The sequence below is a fragment of the Danio rerio genome, chromosome 5, assembly GCF_049306965.1.
Source record: "Danio rerio strain Tuebingen ecotype United States chromosome 5, GRCz12tu, whole genome shotgun sequence".
NCBI lineage: Eukaryota > Metazoa > Chordata > Actinopteri > Cypriniformes > Danionidae > Danio > Danio rerio.
The window spans coordinates 16,466,626-16,489,638 of record NC_133180.1 but is presented as its reverse complement, the minus strand read 5'-3'; the positions used below and the strand labels follow the sequence as shown (position 1 = coordinate 16,489,638).

The following is a 23,013-nucleotide window of genomic DNA, read 5'->3' as shown; positions in this document are numbered from 1 at the left end:
GTAATGAGAAGTTAATCAGTGTTGCAGATTAAATGCTGATTGCGTCGCTCTCTCAGCAGCAGGAGGAGGTCTGGCCTCTGCCACCGCTGGATAACAGAGGGCAAAGCACAATCACATTATTAATGTCAACCTTCCGGCATCGCAGCCCTACGCGACCCGCAAATGTGCCAGGACGTGATTGGAAAATACTCTGCCATGCTGGGCGTAATAGGGAGAGGATTAGGGATGGTGAAACACTGAAAACACATGCTGGTGGTAGATTCATCAAGAGTAGATGAATGAGCTGAATGGTAAAGTTCAGGAGGATGTGGGTACTTGTGTGTCTTTGATGAATTAGGAAAAACTAAATCTGTGGTTTTAAATGAATTAAAAGTGACTGGAGATGTTTTAAAGATGGACACAATAAAATACTACTGACTAATTGTAAGAATGCTGCTCAAAGCTGAAGAATAACTCTAAACTTTCCAGAAAAGCTAATTGGTTGGAAGTACACTACCTGAAAAAAGTAGTCAATCCCAGTTGTAAGAGAAAGAAATAATAACTTGACTACTAGTTGATCATTTAGAAAAGTGGCAGAAGGAAGATTTCTCTGATAAATCATCTGGATGGATTGGCCAGCCCAGTCACCAGACATGAACATTATTGAGCATGTCTAGGTAAGATGGAGGAGGCATTGAAGATGAATCCAAAGAATCTTGATGAACTCTGCGAGTCCTCCAGGAACGCTTTCTTTGCCATTCCAGATGACTTTATTAATAAGTTTTTTGAGTCATTGCAGAGAGGTATGGATGCAGTTTGTGGGAGTCATGCACAATATTTTTTTGCACATATTCTTTTTCCTCGGCACCATGACTTATATTCTATACTTCACATTATTTCTGTTAAGTGACAAGACTTCTGTCTAAGCAAAGTCAATCCTTGCTTTCCTAATTAAATAACTAAAAATAAAAGGTATGATCATATTTTATTTAGGTAAAATAAGTATAATCTAGAGGCCTTTGCCTTTCATATAAGCCACTTCTGATACCAAGTCAAGTTATTACTTGTAGTTTCTAAAGCTTGGATATGCGACAAGACTTTTATCAGGTAGTGTAAAGTAAAAAATATATATATATATTATTAGATTATTCACACTGAAAAATGACATAAAATTTTGCAACAAATCTGATCATTTTATAGAAATGTCAAAACAAAAAACAAAACAAAACACATTTTTATCCTCAAGAATAATAATTTCATTTTTACAAGCAAAATTATTGTAAGCAAACATGTATTACAGAACAAGAACAACTTAAGAATAACAATTCTTAAAATCCTTTGGGTTGAAAGAAATGCTTTTGCAAGACAAAAATATTATGAAAATATTAGCAGTACAAATAAATAATGAAATGCATTTTTTTAAGTGTTGTAGAAAATCTGATAGAATTGTGAATGGTTGTATCATGCTTAGCTGTGTACACTGTAAAACACATTCTTGCTATATATTTTAAAATAATACTAAAAAATTTTGTTATACTTTGTATAACTAAAACTTGAAGCCTGATTAAAAATAAATAAATAAATAAATAAATATAATAATAATAGAAGAATATAAAAACAGAAACATGCTGTCTTGACTGTCATATGATTTTTTTGATAGTGTTAAAAATGTTGTAAATTACGGTACAAAAGTCTGGTAATAAACTGCAATGACATTTTCTGCTATTTTACAGACTACATGTATTATTTCTTATATAACATAATTGTTTCAAACTAGAAAAAATGTCAATAAAAGTCCCTTTGTTAAACTGCACTGCTCAATTTTCTACATCACTTGAAATTACAAAACATGGAAACTGTTAATTAAGTGACATTTTTTACAGATAGATGACAATTACAATCATTCAAAGCCTAGTGAAAGGCATGGTTCTTTTTTCCTAAAAAGTGAACCTTTTTACAGTTATTCGCCTCATTTTCTATTTAATTATAAGCTTTAAATAGGTTGCATTTTAGTGACATTTCAAGCACTTTGCTGGATTAGCTTGTCAGATGGTCATCATAACCACACATTTTGATGTTCCAAAAACATTTCCTAAAGATTTACACTGCACTGTTCAAGTGCCAAATTCTGATTTGTCTGATTTGATTTCTCCCATGTGGAATAGATCGGATATGGATTTCGATTTACTCAGGCCTTGTTAATTTTTGGAAATTTCTCTGATATGAATCGTATCTGTGCCCTCGTGTCTGCAGTGTAAGCAGGTACTGTAGATCAGATTTTCACCTGTCAATGAGAGTCACACATCAATAAAAACCGTAGCGAATGACGTCAAGTCTGACACTTTCATTTCAGAATAGACTTCAGCAGAGTCCCAAACCTTAAATCTCATACACAAGGACTAAAAAAGCTTTTATATTGTCATGTACAAGTATTTAAGTTTGTAGCACAAGTATTTAAGGATGTTGAGAAGAGCGAGAAGAGAGAGAGCCCAACGTCCACCACAGAAACAATAAAAACTGTTGCATACATCACGTAGGCCCATAGCCAGCCTGGTAAAAGGGGTTGATCTTTTTTTTAATATGAAGTTTTTGCTGTTATTAGCCTCATTTTCTATTTAACTAGGAGGTTTAAATATTTTTAGGCACTTTTTTTTTTTTGCTAGATTACCTTATCAAACCACACTTTTTGATGTACCAAAATCATTTCCTAAAGATTTAGAGGAAAAAAAAAAGAGAATATTACTTATTTTTCAAATACAAAATTTATTGCATCATATATCTTTAGGAAAAAATTATGCTGTTAAAGTTTTAAATTAAAAATGAGCCTATTGTCATTTATTAAGCAAAAACAAACCGGCCAGAACAATCAACTTTCCTCAGTCTTGCCGAAGCAACAGCAAAAGGAGGATTCCGCTTGGACTTAAGCCTTCTTCGACAGTTATTTTTACAATTTATTATGGCATAGCAGTCAAAATGGAACAAATGAGCTCATGTATGGGACAAATTCTGGACTCTTGTTAGTGAGGGGTGGGTATTTCGAACCACCCAAACCCCCCCTGTTATGGGCCTGTCACGTGCATAAATCGCACCATGGAAATAACACTAAGATGCCTACTGGTTTAAAAAAAGCCTAGATTAAAAGAAGATGGCAAAATGAGTATGTAAGTGTGTTTAACTTTTCCTTTCGGCTCAGCTCCTTATTACCACAACAGACCAGTACATCGACCACATTACTGCTGCTGCTGCACCAATCTGTCAATTTCAAGTTCCATCCTTCCCTCACTCATAAACAAAACCCTAAGATGCTTGAACTCCTCCACCTGGAGTAAGGACTTTCCTCCAACCTGAAGATGGCCAACCACCTTTTTCCGGTGGAGCAGCCTGGCCTCGAACTTGTAGGTGCTGATTCTCATCCCAGCCGTCTCACACCCGGCAGCAAATGGCCCTAGATGAAGCCAACAGAACGACAACGTCTGCGAATCACAGAGATGAGATCCTGTGGTCCCCAAACTGGACCCCTTTGAAATTCTGTCCATAAAATTGAGTGTGTTTAAAGTTTGATAAAAGAAAAAGAAAAAAAAGTTTAGTCCTAAATAATTGGACTTCTAAGAATATTTAGTGAATCCGGCCCCTGATGACCGATCAGAATAAACCTGCTGGGATGCAGACACATCAAGCAACTCCAGCTCAGCAAGCAGTTATACTGTTGCTCATATCACTGCCTTCAGCCGCTTTCCCTTCATTTACCACATGCTTCTTTAAAGCCAGACTCCTCCTCGCTGACCCGCTGATGAGAGCTTTAAATGAAATTGATTTCCCCATCAGCGAATGACTTTTCTCTGATCGGCTTCAGAATTTATGGAAGAACTTCTCCACAGGGAGTCAGATTTATGGCGCGCTGTTTATATCTGTCTCCAACACGCGCAAACACACGCGCGCACTCGCAGAGGTTTGGGCTTGCTAACTTTCAAAGCCGTCTTTGAGTGCTTGTAATCCATTACTCTGGAAAGTACAGACCATTTGAAGGGTCTAAATGGAACTATTCAAAGTTCACAGCGGGAAAAAAGCTTTCTAGCAAATAATAAGCTGCAGAACATGTAGACGGCATTTATGGACTGGAGACTCTTATGGATTAGACTGATTACAAGAAGGACAAAAACTGTGATGGGGTTCATGGATTTCATAATAAATAAATAAAAATCAAATACACTCACAGGCCACTTTATTAGGTACACCTAACTTAGTACCGGGTTGGACCTCCTTTTTTCTTCAGAACTGCCTTAATCCTTTATGGTATAGATTCAACGAAGTACTGGACATATTCCTCTGAGATTTTGGTCCATATCCACTGCTGTGTTATTGCATTGCGTTCAAAGAAAATCCTGTCTAACTGTGTATTCTGTTGTTTCTGTGTGTTCACGTTATCCATCCGCCATTCATATCGTACCGTTCCACTTCTCAATTTTGTTCATTTACGTTGTTTACAAGTCTCGGACGAAGCAGACAGATAAGCATGTCATGTGTAAGACTACTCTTGTGTATAGTACACTAGGTTTGGGGCGAGCGGCACCCCTTGTAGTTCTAGATAGATACCCCTGGACCCTTCAAACAATGTGAAGGAGAAGGGCTTCTAAATGTACCCCTAAGAAATGGCACAGCTCTACAACACCTGCACACGTGATCATATGTCATCATAAGTGGGATAGTTAGAATACTCAGAAGACCTCTTTGTGTGTTTGTTTATTTTGTTTTCATTTACTTAGTTAGATGCTTCTGGGGAGTTAGACATTGTTTGGGTTTTGTTCTTTTCTTTAGCGCCGCTCACGTTCCTTCTGCCAGCTCTTTTGCTTTCCCCCCGTCTTTGTGTTATCCCAGTATTGTACATATTGTAAATTGTTTTTCTTTTTTTTCTTCTTTTTTTTGCATAACCTTTTTTTTCTTTTTTTTTGATTACCTCATTGTTTTTGTTCACTTGGGATTTGTAAATAAAAGTCTTTGGTATATCTGCTTTGGTTGTCTTTTGCACTTAATTAACTGTACATATAAAATCATTAATTATACATTAAATGTAAAACCCTATTCCCCTAGACTAACATCAGGGGTTTGTAACACTGATGAATAAGAAAGTAAGCTGAGGGACACTTTTTGAAAAAATACTTTTTTAATAAATTTTTACAATTAATACATTTTTCGATATATTGTGCAGAACTACTACCCACTCTTAATGAATACAATAGATCTTTTAATAAAAAATAAATAAAAAAAACACAACATTGGGTCTACGAAAACCTATGTTCATATAAACTGGTCTGGCTCAGGACAATAATAACTGGCAGGAGAATATTTAGGCCATATTCATCTATGTCAGGGGTCACCAATCTCGTTCCTGGAGAGCCGGTGTCCCTGCAGGGTTTAGCTCCAACTTGCCACAACACACCTGCCTGGATGTTTCAAATATACCTAGTAAGACCTTGATTAGCTTGTTCAGGTATGTTTGAATAGGGTTGGAGCTAAAATATCCAGGACACCGGCCCTCCAGGAAAAAAATTGGTGACCCCTGATCTATGTAAACACACCAAAAACATTATAGCAGACACTGTAAACAGCTTTCCCAGCCACTAGACTTTTCTGAAAGGCTATTCGAGTGTCACAGAGTGACAGAATGTTGTGGGACTTACAAGAGCTGTTATTATTATGGATTATAGATAGCAAAATTTAGTGGTTTTTATTTTAGATTTTTTTTTTTAAAGCATGACAGTAAAACACGAACGCAGTTATGAATATATTAAAACGTGCTTGTTTGTTGTAAAAATTCGTAATAATGACAAAAAATGTCTTTGTGCATCTCCTTACTTCCGTGTGCAGCCATACTGCCATTCTAGATGGTGTATACTGGGAATATTTCTTACCCCTTGGTTTCGAGTTTGGTCCTGAAAAATCTCCCTTTTAAGGGGTATCTAGCCCTTTCCCTTAGCCTTACGACTTTAAGCTAAAGACACCCCTACCCGTTTATGTGAACGTGCAAAATGAGGCGTAATGGGGAAGGGTAGAATTTGTATTTGGGCCTTAGTGTTAAAGATGTTGGGCATGTCCTGTGCACAGTGTCCTGTTTGTGCTGTGATGTGGGCTCTCGGAGCCAGTATAATGGCAGCTCTCCAGGTTGTGTTGATGTGTTTGTGTGTTGTTGTGGATGAGTCACTGCTCGGGTCTCCTCTACGCCACTGTCATATGACACTGATAGCGCTGTGATGGGAGAGAAAGGCGGACGGAGGAATGGAGGACTGAGACGGGAGCGGGATCCAGAAAGAGAGAAAGCAGATGGCTGAGGACGCACACAAACACACACACACACACACACACACACACACACACACACACACACACACACACACACACACACACACACACATACACACACACACACACACACATGCAGAAAAAGGTGGGTGGGAGAAATGTCACGTCTCCACAAAGATGACAGAGAATAGAGAGGGCTTTTTCAGAAGTTTGTAGACATGTACACTATACACAGACAAAACACACACTTTGTATGGCTATCTTTATGGGGACTTCTACTCCTACATAACTGGTCGCCAAATTCTGAAACTCAGTCAAGTATATTTTTAACGAGGGGTCATTTTTAAATGATGAATATCAAGTCTTGATTCTGAACAGCATGTCCATTTGCCTAAACATTGTTTAATTACCACGTCTCCTTTAAGCATACGCATCGTTTGTATCAATATCACCATATAAAAAGAGGTTGCCTTTTACCCTGAATGTTAGACAAACAATATAATCACCTTCCATTTTGATAGATGGAGCTGTGGAGTGAGTTAATCGCCATCCACCCTTAATTAACATGCTCAATCATGTCTCTCTCCCTCTCTCTCGTGAAATGATCTGCCGTCCGCCTTCTTTGTGATAGCGATTATCAGTTGTTTGGCTGTGGATGTGTGGATGTGACAGGCCTAATAGCAGTAGATAACCTCAGTCAACTACAGGATGGACTGGGGACTCGGTATATCAGATTTTGTCTGCGTTTGGAGGAGTCTCGTTTTCCCATCTGTTGTCCTGTTACAGACTCAGAGCTCAGGGAAAAAAGTACTAGGCTTTTAGTACTAGAGGTAAGACATACAGCTGAAGTCAGAGTTGCTAACCCTCATGTGATTTCTTTCTTTTACTTTTTCTAATATTTCTCAAATGATCTTCAACAAAGCAAGGAATTTTTCACAATATTTCCTGTATTATTTTTTCTTCTGGAGAAAGTTTTATTTTGTTAATTTCGGCTAGGATATAAGCACTTAAAATTTTTATTAAAGCATTTTAAGGTTAATGTTAGGCCTGCACGATTAATCGATTTCTAACCAATTTCGCAATTTGAAAAGGTGCGATTTTCAAAGCGCAAAAGCTGCTATTACCTATTAACTATTGTTATGGCGAGAAAGCAGAGCGTGAGAAATTAAAAAAATCCAACTAATGTTACTTAAAAGGCAGACAACTTTTACAGAAGAACCCATGAGTCCCTATTTCACTGTTATGGAGAAAATGAAAGCAGTAAACATCTCTACTCTGCTTCTCTCTCTGTCTCTCGCTGTGTACATGTGCATACACACACACACATACACGAGCATGTTACTCTGCAGCATGAGTTTTCTCCACAGCGACTATCATGGATCAGCTGTGATAACCGCACATTATAGACCGAGGTTGTTTATCTGCATCCGTGTCACTCATCAGTGAATAACACCAGAGCTACGCTGACCGTTACAGCCAATCGCAGCCCTTTCTGTTTAGTGCGGGAACAGAATGACCAATCCCAGATGTTTAAGAACTCACTCGACAGTGCTCAAAAAGCAAGTAGGATAATATTTACATTTATTTATTTGCTATAAATGCTCATGTTGATCTGTGCATGTACTAGAGTCTGTTTGATTCATTCGAAAAGAGTGTTTTCTTTGAGCAGGTCAAATTAAAAGTGGAGTTCATATGTCTGACTGCTTGTATAAAATAATATAAATATATTTATAAATTATACATAGTAATACAATAATTCTTGTGCTGTTAAATTAAATCAAAAAAATTAAATCTATGAAAAATGTAACCCAATCTAAATGTAAAGGTTTTAAAGGTTTTCTACATCTATATATGATATTTTAGTAATGTTAGTAAGTAATGTGTATTTATATAATGCATTTATTGTGTATGGTCATACACAATCATGAGGGTGTCTCTCCACACCACCACCAGTGTGCAGCATCCAGTTGGATGATCACCACAAACCAGCTATAGATGGAGTGTAGAGACAGTAATAGAGCCAATTCGGTGGATGGGGGTTGATGGGGCAGGGCCCATGGAGGGAATTAGGCAAGGACACCGGGGTTACACCCTTACTCTTTACGAGAAGTGCCATAGAATTTCTAATGACCACAGAGAGCCACCATGGTTTAACGTCTCATCCGAAAGACGGCACTAAAAGTATAGCGTCCCCCTTTACTTTACTGGGGCATTAAGACACAGACTGCAGGTTGAACGCCCCCTGCAGGCCTCACTAACACCCCTTCCACCATCAACCTGGTTTTCCAATGTGGTCTCTCATCCAAGTACTGACCAGGCTCTGCCCTGCTTAGCTTCAGTGAGTCATGGGCAGCAGTGTGATATTTTTATACACAATTTATTAAATTTATTTTAAAATATTGCAGTAATTTTCTTCATTTCCCATGACAACTGACAACTTTATTGGAAAAATGGTTTTAAATAAAAAGTAGCATAGTGTAACGTTATTTATAATTATGCTTAGTCTTTCTTTGGTGCTGTTAAAACCAACACATTAAACCAAAAAAATAAATAAAAAATGCATGAGGACACCGGGGTTACACCCCTGCTCTTATGAGAAGTGCCATGGGATTTTTAATGACCACAGAGAGTCAGCAACTAACAACTTGCAACAGCAACCTAGTTTTCCCATGTGGACTCCCATCCATGTACTGACCAGGCTCAATCCCCGTTAGCTGCAGTGAGTAACCGGTCTTGGCCTGCAGGGTGATATGGCTGTGAAATGTTTAATTCGGGGTTGCGTTCTCTTTCTTTATAAGTGTTTCATCTAGTAATCATTGAAAAGCAGTGAAAGATTTGACATCAAATTTTCACAAATGTCAAAACCTGTGTGTTTTATCACTCAAGAATAGTAACATCTACGTCTCTTGTCCTATTTCAAGGAAAATTCTTAAAGCTTTCATTACTAGAGTTAAAACAGCTTTGATTTTTTTTATTTAAGGCAAACACGAAGATCAAAGAATATTCTGATGAGCTTCCCGTCTGCATGAATGCCAAGAATTTGTTCTATATTTCTAGTTTAGTCTCTGACAAGTCGTTGAGTGTTAACGGCACTAATTAGTCTGAGTGTTAAAGCATATAATTACGGGTCATAAGTTAGCGTGCACGAAACATCTCATACTTGTTCATATCTGGCTGCCATGGTAACAAGCAGCATTCTCAAATAACACTTCTCCCCCCTGATGAATCAGAATGGGCTATGAGTGTCTTTAGGATTTAACAGCGATATAATGCAAAGCAAAAACAATCAGCGGTTCGCAAGCAGAAACCTGGCAGGTCATTTGAATTGCATTTATTTGCAAATACACAAACCCAAGTGATGCGCGTGTGCATCCTGTATGACAAGAAGGGTTTAGTAAATGTGTTCATGATTCTCTATTTTGTTGTCATTTCATGTTGTTTTTTTCTTCTAAAAATTCATTGCATAAACATTCTAATTGGAGCTGTATGGCAACAGACAGCAGAGAGCTTTTTCTGAGTGGTAATTAAAGCAGAAGTGTGGCATTTCTGTCCCGCTAGTGTCACCCAAACCAAATTTCAAAAATAATGACTGTTTTCCATACATGGTTGTCTATTGGGCAGGCTTGCAATTTAAACTCATACCATTGGTGGACATATTAGGCTATTTGAATTAAGCTAGATAGCATTTAATAGTCCTTTTATTTCAATGTTCAGTTGTTTTCAATCATGTGGTTCTGCTGAGGAGGGCAGAAAGTAAAAAGCTGAAAGGCAGATATAAAGGAAAGTCTGTATTTTTGCAATTCATACCATATTTCAAAGGAGATATAAATAGAAAAGAACCACCTATGTTGGGCATGATCCTTTTACATGCCTGTCAACCCTCCCGTTTTTCCCAGAATTCTACCGTATTTACCAGTTCTATCCTGCTATCATCCCGTAAAGGTATTTTCCTGTATTTCTCCCGTATTTTCAGTGTTTCTCTGAAGGGTGGCAAAAAACAATACCGCCGAACCACCAGGGGCTGCCCCTTGCTCTTAAATGTGAGTCTGTTTTGTGCTTTTGCTTTGTTTAGGCAAGAAAACACTTTGAAATAAATATAAAAACGTGCCTTTACAGTTCAGGTGCCGTCACCCCTCCCATGCAATCCTCAAAACAGTCATATAATGGTGCGTGACTGTCAGCTGATGCACTCCACAGTGATAAATAGTCTCTGTTTCCCAAACAAATTCTGTACACGCGATTTGAAGAGGAGCGAAAGTTTGGGTTTAGGGTGCATGTTTAAACAGACATATACAAACATAATTAATTATTACAATAATATCTAAAGATGTCGATCTTGGTCTTTTTTTATTTCAAACACAACTAATTTCGTCTTAAATCCCTTATTATGGTGGCCATATCCCTATTTTCACATCCCAATGTTGACAGGTATGCTTTTATCATGAAGAAAGTCAAGTTTTCTACTGAACTAAATATATTTGCCTGTCAGAGGCGGTCGATACTGTATAAGCTACTACGTTACGTAAAAAAATAAATACTACAGTGTTTGGAAACACACTATAGATAATTACTTGAATTAAACTGTCGTGGTAATTATATTGTTGCTGTGTTACAACACAACTGTAGTAATAAACAAATTATTCAGTCAGTCTTCTATATTATAATTATACACCATCACGATGCACAACAGTTTACACTAACGTTACAGGATTTGTTACAGTTTATCAGTTTGCTATGATATAGTTTTCTCTAGCATTCATTAACAAAGAGCTGTACACATTATGTAGACACTATACACTTTACGATGTGGTTCAAAAACATGTTTATTTATTATAAATTACTATAGTTTTATATCTTCCAGACATCACGAAATTACAAATGAAAGCAAAGAAAAGCTTGGACACATAGTATACATTAATATTGATTCATTTTTGTAAGAAGGAAAAGTGCTCCACAGCAATAACCATCTAGTTTTAGTTGATGAATTTACCCTCCACCCACCCCGTTCACGTGGGTGTCCTCCGGGTGCTCCGGTTTCCCCCACAGTTCAAAGACATGCGCTGTATGTGAACTAGAAAGGATAAATTGTTCATAGTGTAAGTGTGTGAATGAGTGTGTATGGATATTGTTGGACAAGTTTGTGGTTCATTCCGCTGTGGCGACCCCAGATTAATAAAGGGACTAAGCCAAAACAAAACTGAGTAAATAAATAAATGAATGTACCATCAACAAACCTTCACTGCTGCTGCGCATCTCAGCGTAAACGTTACAGTTGTTTATTCTGCATTATTGCAAAACAAGACAGATTTCATTGCAGCGGTTACATGGCCAGCTAAGATACCTGAATTTTGTGTAAGTGTGGTGGTGTTTGTATTATTTTTATATAACACATTAACATATTTATACACATAGCTAGGCATGTAATCTTGATTGGTGCTGTCAATTGAATTATTTCACTCAAAAAAGTTTGTACACATAAATGTACTGAAAAAATGTTTATTACCCGCCCTGTCTTCCGTTTTTCAGCCAGTTTCTTGAACTTTCCCCCGTTTATGAGCAAAAACTTTTGGAAGTCTATAAAAGCTGCTCGGTATTTCTCATTTGGGCTGATTTAAATAATTATAAACAAAATAAAACAAAGCATTTCCTGTCATCAATGATGTCATGTGAAAACAACCTATGGTAGAAGTGTTGCCAAATTTTAATGAAAAGGTGCTAAACTCTGCCTAAGAAGTCGCTAAATCTATTTAGATTATGTCATACAACTATTTGCATAGTACTGACGTCATCATATTCAACAAGGGAGGTTTAAGGAGGTTCAAAAAAGCTATGAAGTGAAGTTTCATAAACTAATTTCGAGAGGAGCACGTGATATGATTGTGCACCGCTGGCCACTCATCCGTAATCAGTAATAATCCAATCAGAATGATCCTAGCTTAGTATAAATGGATCACTTTCTCCTCATTGCACTATCTTCATTTTGGAAGAATGCTTCCCGCTACAAACGCTCCAGCATTTAAACTACGCTTCAGCATCATTCAACCTTCTGGCATGGAAGAACAAACAAACAAACAATCAACAACAACAACTTCTCCAACCAGAACCCCGCTCTCCCCAAAACTCCAGCAGCTGCCTCGCCAGCAATCGAGCCAGAATCCCCGCAAGAAGCCGGCATATCAACTCTTCCATCTTCTACTTCATCTGCCCTTCACTACACAAGCCACAACTTCGTCTAAACTTATGACGCCGGCGATTCAAGCCACCGGAGAGGAGCCGAACTCACAGATCACCTAACGTTAACGGTCCACTTTCGGTAACGTGCATGCTTTAAAGGGAAGTCTGGCGAGATCAGCGTGAATAGAACGCTTTAAATGAAGAACTTACCTCTCAGCCTCCCGCTGGTCAGCAGATCCATAACATTCTGACAGCTGAAATAGTTCGAAGGCAAATGACCAGGCAATCTAATCCATAAACATTATTCCATAACACCTTCATTCGTCGATATACATCCATGAAAAGGTGCACTGATATCCAAACCAGCTGCTGGTGAGAGTGGAGCCATACTTTCACGCATAAACATTGTAGCGATCTGATCTACAAAATGGCCGCCGGCCTTTGCACTCAGAACTCTTGACCGTGACTCCAAGGAGCCAATAGCTTAAAGGGGAAGTATCACCATCCAATGAGCTTTCCAAAACTGGAGACGGTCCCGCCTTCTCTCCCGACAAATTCATGAATGGACTGCGTGCAGAGACGTTGATTCCGGCCAAATAATCATGTTGAGATTACAGACATGTTACTTATCATGGATGGAGTAAAGCCATGATAAACATTACATTCACACAGTTCCTATTAAGTGGCTACATCGTTTTTAAGTTTGATGTAGGCAGTTGATATATTTACATTTTATTAATAATTATATATACATATATTTAAAAAAAAAAAAAAAAAAAAAAAAAAAAAAAAAATTCTGAAATGAGTATTACCCAGCAAGTGATAGACAACCTACACATCAAGCAGTAACCCCTTTTGTATCACGCCAATTGTGACTCTCATATCAATACACCTGAATGTCAGTCAGTTTATAATGACAGTAAGAAAACAATTTCCTGCTCGACTGCAACAAACAAGAGGAGGACATTTCTGGCCATGGAGTAGCTTTTCATACTTATACTTTTTGTTAAATACATTTGAGTTTTAAAAACTTATATATCAGTAAGGGGTTTAAACTCCACTCCATCATCATCTCACCAGCTCTCCAAGAGGTTTCCTGGACTTCCAGCATAGAAATGCCCCATACGCTCAGTTCTCCTTCTAATTACCACCCTGCAGGAGGACAAATGCCCACTTCTACAACCCTGGCACATTGTGACATTAAGTATTGGAACATGCATTAACAAAGGCGCTTCCATTCACAATCATCCATACACTTATGAAGACTCCTCCCACGAATATCAGCCAATACAATTAATCATGTCTGCTGTACATGTGCCATGTTGCTAAGATTTCATTTCTAATTCTCTCTTGTTTTCCATTTTAGAGTTCAAGACTGCCAGCTCCTGAAACTGCCCTCATCCAACCCATCACACTCTTCATCCAATCCTAATGCATTAACACTTTTCGCAAAGATACTTTCTGCCTATACAGCCCACACCCTTGATATCATATTCACATGCCCCCCCCCCCCCCCATTTACTCTTCATATCACTATTGACAATATTTAGCACTCATAACGCTCCAATGCTGACTATCATTTGTACTTCCGCTATAGCAAAGTCGCTCCGCCGAGCCTCATCCTCCTTCTGCACAACAACCCCCCCCCCCCCCCCGCGGGCTTCTTCCCATTTATAGATGAAACAACTGCCCTGTCACACGATTCTGATTTAAGAGATGCTTATAACAGTTCTTTGCTCCACAGGTTTCCCCCAGATCAAATCTCAGTCACTCTTACACAGGGTGTCTCCGGAGTATCATAAGGTGTTGGGGGCTGATAAGTCAATATAGAGGAGTTTGAGGGTTTAAAGTATTAGAAGTCTTAGATTCCTTTACAAGGTAATACATTTATTGTTGTACAAGGTATCATCGTTTGCTAAAGTTTGACTGTATTCAAGCCGTGAATATCAGGATACTAGGTAGTTACGTAATCAGTAAAATTCTACTAAGGTTTGACAGCTTGCCGCTTGTTTACTGCAACACTATCAGTCTGCAGCTCTATAGGTGACAACCTGTCGAATCGGCTAGATTTTAATATACATATGTCTGTATTCGAATGTTTAGTTGGATTCATTTGTTACATTTTTAGTAAATATTCCGTAAGATAAATCTCGCCAGCTTTTTTGATTGAAAATGGTGATAAGGTCTTTAAATGTGTGGGAAAAGTATTAAGGTGTTGAATTACTTCTCTTATTCCTGTATACTATGTTTCAGAATATGTGCAGCCATCACAGAAGTACAAAGGGCAGCAACACATCCAGATCCTAGAAAGGTGGTCACCTGATGCCTTCAAGACATGCGTCCTAGCCACTGGCCCCCCAAAGAAGCCCAGATGGCTCTTGTCAGCCATAATCCCACATCCACTCAAGGGCGAGGGTGTGACCCAGCCACCTTCTTCTTTTTCTTCCTTCTAGCCTGAGTAACACTCAGTTTCCTCCCCCAGCCACATAGGTAATTGGAGTTTCATCCAAGCCCCCCGTCACCCCGCCACCCTGGCCGTTTCCGCTGGAGTCTTCACAGCCCCCTCCCATTTCCCGACTCCTGCCGGACCCCGCCCCCCCTAAAGCTCTGACTTCCGCAGAAGTGTTACCCCGAGCTACGACCCCCGCAGGGGTCGTCTCACCGTCCCTTCCAGGCCTTAGCAATCTTTATTTATATATATATATCTATATACACCTGTACATAGATATATATTTATAATAGCGCTGTCACTCCCCCGCTCCATCTCCTAACGGAGTGTTCCTCGAGCACCTAACTTATCCCGTCACCCTCTAACAAGAGTCCTTCACTGTCCAAATCCCCTTTCCCAGACTCCTGCTAGAGTAGGCCAGCTTGCCCTGTTCCCCGGGCGCCGACCCCCGCAGGGGTCAGTCACTGCCCCCCCCAGGCCACTGAAACTCATTATATATGTATATCTATGGACTTTCGTTTATAGATATATATTTATATAGAGCGCTGTCACTCCCCGCTCCATCTCCAGTCGGAGTGTTCCACGAGCATCGACTCCAGCAAGAGTCTGGCCAAACTTGCCACTCACCCTCTAGCAGAAATCTCCACCGCCCAAATCACACTTCACGATTTCTGCTAGAGATGGCAAAATAAAAAATTGCTGCACCCAACTCCCGCAGCGCCCATTCTGACTCAGAAGTCTCCTGATCACCCCCTCCAGGCCTTAGATTATCCCATTATATATATATATATTTATATACTCTCTCATATATACATATATATTTATATATATAGCGCTGCCACTTCCCTGCTCTATCTCCGTTTGGAGTGTTCCTCGAGCATTTTTGACTCTTAATGAGCCAACCCCGCCCACCCCTTATGGCCCCCCTTCACTAGTCTCCACCCAACCCCCTCCCCCGCTCTGGCTTCCACAGAAGTCAGTTTCAAACTTTGCTCCAACTGGAGCCCCCTACTCTGTCTTCATTCCTTAATTACTATATCCAGCAGCCGGATATAGTAAAAACTTTCTAGCTTTTTGGGGGAAATTCTTTGAAATACTCGGCTGCTGTCCCGAGCTAGAGGCATTTTTTGGGGAGCGATCGAGACCTACCTGATCTCGGTTCTCCTGATATGCTTCTAGACCGGGCGGGAGCCCTGGGCTCAAATATCTCCGAGCTCAGGGTTCTCTCCCGGGACAGCATGCCAAACCTGCTATAAGTGCCAAGCATATCTAAGTGGGAACTCTTGAAGTGAAGTTTCATAAACTAATTTCGAGAGGAGCACGTGATATGATTGTGCACCGCTGGCCACTCATCCGTAATCAGTAATAATCCAATCAGAATGATCCTAGCTTAGTATAAATGGATCACTTTCTCCTCATTGCACTATCTTCATTTTGGAAGAATCCCCCCTTCCACCCCATCTCCTCCTTTTTCTCCCCTTCTAAAGGGGGAGCGATCGAGACCTACCTGATCTCGGTTCTCCTGATATGCTTCTAGACCGGGCGGGAGCCCTGGGCTCAAATATCTCCGAGCTCAGGGTTCTCTCCCGGGACAGCATGCCAAACCTGCTATAAGTGCCAAGCATATCTAAGTGGGAACTCTTGAAAAGAGGGTTGTTTGATGAGGATAATTAGTTTGCATGATGGACGAGAATGTTTTATTTATATATTACTTGAGTGTGAATAGGGTTGCGGCTAAAAGGCCATTAGCTGCGTAGAACATATGCTGGATAAGTTGACGGTTCATCCCGCTGTGGCGACCCCTGATTGATAGAGGGACTAAGCTGAAAAGAAAAATGAATTAATGAAGGAAGGTATTTGTGAATTATTCTGTCCCTGTTTTAAAATGTGGAGGTACTGTTTGTTTTATGCATCATCTGTATTTTGAAGCCACACATTGTTTTATTTAACAGCGATTATTGTGTTTTTATCCTCGACAGTTTTTATTTCAAAATGTATGGGATACTTTTTTGTACAGCTTGTCTAAAATATGTCAAATAAAATTCAATTCAATTCAGCTGTGTTAGTTGTTTAACAGCCTATGGGTAATAAAGGGGTATTTATATTTGCACTCTGTTTTATGTATGTATGTCTGAAAACATGCTAAACATAGAGACAAAGTCATCATTCGGCAACACTGAATGGGATGGATTATAATATCTTCATGTTATATAGAGTTAGATTACCCAAAATGCAAAGTCTGTGGCCTTTGGGATTTTTTTATGCCTGCATGACTTTGTCTTTTGAAACTGAAAGTAGAAGATTGAACATCGTCTCAGTGAAGCCAATTAGATTCAGTCTTGAAAGAACCTGAAGATGACAACAGGTTTAAGAAAAACAGCAGGATGGGATTGTGATGGTTATTCATATCTTTTGGGAGATTAGCGTTAGGCAGTTATTTTTATAAAACTAAAAGAGAAGATTTTTCCTTGAAACTTTTTTTGTTTTCTGTAGTTCAGTGTTTTCTTTATAGACATTTCAAGATACCAAAAGCAAAATCTAGAAATCTTAGAATAAACGCAAATATATGTTTCAATCAAGAATATAGAGCGATATTTTTTATTCATAAGTGTGTTTTTGAGGACTTTGTTGATACTGAAATAAAATGAAATTGTCATTTTATACCATGCTAATAATCTTGTGCTATGAAAGAACTCATTCTGATCAACACATCATTCTGAAGGATTTTAAATGTTTAGAATTAGTGTTTGAAAATATTATTTTTATTGGGCCTTGGCAGCTCACAAGGTATGTTTGCATACAGCAAGCAGTGCCTCCAGGATTTCGCAGGATTTTTTTCTGATCATTGTGGCCAAAAATCACAGATTTTGCTGCGTCTTTTCTTAAAATAAGCGGCCTTAATTTGTGTTGATTTGCTGCAAGAAAAATGGAGGTAAAGTTGGTTTTCAGGGTTTCTGTAGGTTTCTGCAGGTTAAACTTAAGGGCCCACTCACACTATGCTATCTGAATGGCCCAGGTGGAAAAGATTTTTATTTGCCCTATAAAACTTTTTTTTTAAATAAATTTAATAAATTTAAGAATTCAATAATAATACTTAAAAATATAGATATTTGAGTTAATTCAAAGCGAAGTATTTTAAATTTTGTCAAAACAAGCAAGCTCTAGTTGTATATACACTTTTTTTCAACCTTTCATAATATATATATATATATATATATATATATATATATATATATATATATATATATATATATATATATATATATATATATAGTTTTTAAAGGTTTTATAAACAATATGCAAAAGACAAAAGCAAACAGTTTGTGTAGACGTTTAAGTTTTTGGCAGTGTAAAAGCGATAGATACAATTGACAAACTGCAGATGATGATTCATACTACGTATTCTTCACAATTAGATGCTATTTCCTCCACACTAAGTGAAAATAGCATGATTTTCTAAACGTATATGCTCTTCATGCTAAATTCAAGCATCAATTAGATGCTGTTTACATTAAAGGAAGAAGCAATATATTGTGGCTATATACAAGTGCAAATATCCAGATTCTGTTTACTCTGTGTACTCTAAACAGCATTATTTCCTTTGCACTGAGTGTAGCTAGATTATGTGTATACTTATTGGCAATTATTATCACCTCAGTATTGCACTACAGGCTGCATGAAAATGTAAATAAAAATTATAAAATAATATCATATAAAAATGAGAATAGTGTAATGCTGTCTTATTAGGACAATCAAGCCCTCCATATACCTTCACTTTAGTGTAAACACATTCTTGTTAAATATTCATAAGGTATTTTTCATTCAATCTTTTTGACTTTTATGTGCTTTATTGAAAATAATTACTTTTCTGAAATGATTTGCATTGAGCTGAAATGGTTTTGCATCTTGACCATGACACTGACGTTGTTTAGTTGGAGTTGTATGCCATTTTTATTTCCCAAGCCAGATATTGCGGGACAGGGTTAGTGTAAAGAGTTTGCCATTGAGGTGGGCTATATGTATTTAGACTTAATTTATTCTATTGGTTGGATTACTATCTACATCACCATTTTCAATCCAAGATATATTTTACACAGATTGAGCTCAATATGTTTGATTGATGAGCTGCTTTTGAGCAATCATTTGAAGTATTACCACCAGTGTTGGGTAAGTTACTTTCCAAAAGTAATAGATTACAAATGACTGACTACTACTGGAGAATTGTAATCTGATTACATTAGTAATTACTTCATGTCAAAAGTAATCAAATTACTTTACTTTGAAGTAGAGCTGCATGATTCTGGCTAAAATGTGAATCGTGAATTTTTTTATTTTTTTGCTCAAAATAAAGATCATGATTTTCTCACGATTCTGTAGATGTAAAATAAAGCTTAATATGAGGTTATTGTTTTTTCACAAGCATATGGTAAAACAACAAAATTAATATTATGTGTAGGTCTACTGGTTTATATAAATAATTCTATTCTACTTATAATAATTCTGATGTTGAATTATGTTTGAGATATAGGCCTATATTGCAGTTTGTTATTAGACCATTCAATTCACTGGTAAAATCAACATTAGGCTAGACTAGTTATACCGACACTGTAAACATTTATTTTCATGCACAGCTGTGTGTTCGCTATGAAAGAAAAACATATCAAATGCTTGTCGCATGAATAAATGATGTGAATGCTTTCAGTTTCATTTTCACTGCTAAGTGCTGTTCATACTTCGCGCGCGGCTCTCAAATGATCACTCTGTGCCACAAACTGAATATTGTTTACAAATTAATTACCTGTTACTCACAGCATATGCATGTTCTGTTCACTAAAGTAGACGCGCGCTCGTCTATCATTAAGTAGGGCGCGTGCCTGCACAGTCAGCAGCTCAAGTCATGTGTGATTTCCCAGCCGCGAATACACCATTATATGAAGACATAAATGACATTTTTTGGTGAATTATACTTTTATAAACGCAGTATGTGACTCTTTTAACATCATGTGGAGGTGTCCATGTCGCTAAGCAACATGTGTGAAACAATGAAAAGACTCGTGCAGCTGCCTTTGCTTCTTTCCAGATCTTGAAAATATGATTGACAGAATTGTAGAAATGCTGGATTAAGATCGTCTAGGGGGTCGAATAGAGACTGCGATCTTTTTCCGATTAATTGTGCAGCTCTACTTTGAAGTTTCTTTCAAAACATAAAATATACCTATAAAAATACAAGGGTGACGTCACAATCAGGGTATCTTCCGTCCAATCCATATCTATTTTCAAACAAAAAAAGGAAAATAAAGAAAACGCACATTTTTCCGTTTTTTATTTGGTCACAAGAATTGAAAAAACAAGATTTTGGCTCGATTTTCATTTTTTTAATTTAGAGTAGGAAAACGGATAAACGACTTCAAAATTCATTATACACATGTAGGCGGTGCTGAAACGCCAACTTTCCTTTGATTGGTTAACCAAATCTGAGCTCGTGACGTAGCCCTTTAAAATAAGAGCCCTCTGTGGACAAGCACCCAGGCTTTTAACTATTATTATTATTTAATTATATATATAAACCAAGTTTACATATTCTATCATTTGATCAGTTAACAGGCTTGCATCAATGACTACATCTTTGACACACGCACTGTAAAGCTATAAAGTATAAAAATATTATAGTTATTAAACATTCATCTTATTTTTCAGTAGATCTGTAAATGATGTATTTTATAAATTGATCATTAATAAGGACTAAGCTATTGATAACTATAATTCTCCAGATGAAAAAGACTTGATTAAAGTCCTGTCAATTTAAAGATTTTCTACAATTTAAGCAGAATTAGGTTAAAGAGAACTTAATTCAGAATACGTGAATTTCTGTGCGCAAGACGCACTTTACGAGCGCTCTTCCCTTTTTTATTATTTCATGCAATAATAGTAGCTTATATACAATGTTTATATGTGCAATATGAAACTGGGCCTGCTGTATTTTTTTTGTGAGCAAAAGATGGTTTTCCTTTTTTTGTTTGAAAATGTATATGGAATGGACGGAAGATACCCTGATTACAAAGAAATAAGACATAAATTAATTCAAACCACTTTCCAGATGAAAGAATTAGACATTCCAGAAATAATCTCAAATCTTCAACTAAAAATAGAAACATATTTACAGTTCTCCTAACAGAATAGAGAACCATCAAACTAAATCAAATCAGATGAGACCACTACATATTCATGAACACCACTAGATGAGACCACTACATGCACTACAAGCATTAAAAGTGAAGTAGGAAATCTGCACTTTGACCTGAATCACTTTATAATATTCATGCCTTTGGCAGTTGACGCTGGCCAACAAACGCATCCAAAAACAGAATCCCGCTGTCGAATGCAATTACGCACGAACGTGTATGAACATATCACTGGCCATCATTTCAACACAAGTCCCGTACTTTCTGTAATTCTTTTGTCAGGGCTTGATTTCTTACTCAGCGAGCGCCTGCGCTGTCGCTTCCCATTTGATGAAATAGGAAGACAATAACACCGAGCTTAAATTTCTGCAACACGAGGCCTGCTGCCTCCACTGAGAAAATAACCTGCGTGGCATCATGGGAGAAAGAAAATCACAGCACCAGACCTCATTATCTGCCACAGACAATGTCCTCGCTAAATCCCAAACGAGCCAGGGAAGGTAATTGATTTGTAGAGACACTTTTAGTGCGGGGAGGAAGGAAGGAAAGAAAGTGAGGGGGGAATCAGCGAGAAGAAAATCCACAAACAGCTGAGTCGAATAGGAGAATTGGCTGCCCTATTTCCAACTCTGCATGAAGGCTCCGCCGAGCGATACGAGTGGACATGAAGGATTTAAGAACAATCAGACTGATTTAGCAGCTTATTCCAGCCCTCCCATCTCTCTTACATTTGTTCTGCTCAGCGGGAGGCATGCGAGAACCAACGAAACAACAGAAAGTTACAACCTTGCTGCCATTGTGAGCCTTTTAAATGAATAGTTCAACAAGAAATAAAAAAAAAAATCTACCACACGGTTAACATTTTTTTGTAAATGACACCGTATTTAAGTGTAATATAAACTGCATTTTACTGTAGCAGTATGCAGTATGATACTGTGTTTTATAGTTGCATTGTAAAAATTACTGTATAAAATTCCTCAAATACATATAATGTAACAAATGGTGCTGTAAATGTAAATACAGTATTTCTGCTGTAACTGATAAACAGTAAATTACTGCTGTCTGCAAGTTACTGTAGGTTCCACTGGAAATTGTTAACAGTGAATTTACTCATTTTTCACTGAAATAATGGTAAAAATCTAGCCCTGGGGTGGTATGTTATCAAAAGAAACAGTTTTGTTAACGTGCAGGTGGACATTAGTACCTTTAGGGCAGTGTTTCTCAACCACGGTCCTGGAGGACCACCAGCTCAGCTCATTTTCCATGTCAAACACACCTGATTCAGATCATTAGCTCATTAGCAGAGACTGAAACACCTGTAATGGGTGTGACAGACAAAGCAGGCATCCTAAGCATGCAGTGTTGGTGGTCCTCCAAGAAAGTGGTTGAGAAACACTGATTTAAGGTACACTTTTGTATATTTAAGATTTACTTTTGTACCTTTAAGGCAGGGGTTTCCAAAGCCCGCGACCCCCAAAATAACAATGCCAGTTACTCACGACTCCCAATATTTTTTGAAGTGGTTATGAATAGATAAATCTTGCACACAACGGCGCGCACATACCAATAGGCCCAAGTCTATTCATTGTTAATTTTGGAAAATGCCACTTGGAGACTCTTCCATGTTCAGCTGTGGCTTGTTTTTATTTTTAAAGTACATGAATATAATCACCCCAGGAGTCGTAAAAAAAATAAATAAATAAATAAATCAAAAGGCTGATGACTTTTTATTTGGCTGTTGTTGTTTTTTAATTTTTATTATTAACATGTTACTATTAACTACTAGTTTGTTCTTCAGTAGGTTATAAATCAATTATGGTCAGTCTAATAGCTTAATACAATGAATTCAATTTTGGAAATCGCTTTTAGAAAGAGGCTCTAGACTTTCTGGAACTGTTCTGGCTTTTGTTTTACAGCGAACCGATTTTTTTC

At 37.8% G+C, this 23,013-nt stretch overlaps 1 protein-coding gene across 14 annotated transcripts in view; it reads right to left on the bottom strand.

The window, feature by feature from the left end:
• srrm4 (serine/arginine repetitive matrix 4) overlaps nucleotides 1-23,013 on the bottom strand; it is a 763,243-nt gene that overhangs the window by 57,329 nt on the left and 682,901 nt on the right. For 2 of the 14 annotated variants that reach the window (XR_012406134.1, XM_073951119.1), the window contains exon 1: nucleotides 12,661-12,867. The exons of the other annotated variants lie outside the window; for them this stretch is intronic. The gene's annotated coding sequence lies outside the window, so the exon portion shown is untranslated. Of the gene's footprint in view, nucleotides 1-12,660; nucleotides 12,868-23,013 lie in introns of those variants that run through there. 14 annotated transcript variants of the gene reach the window in all.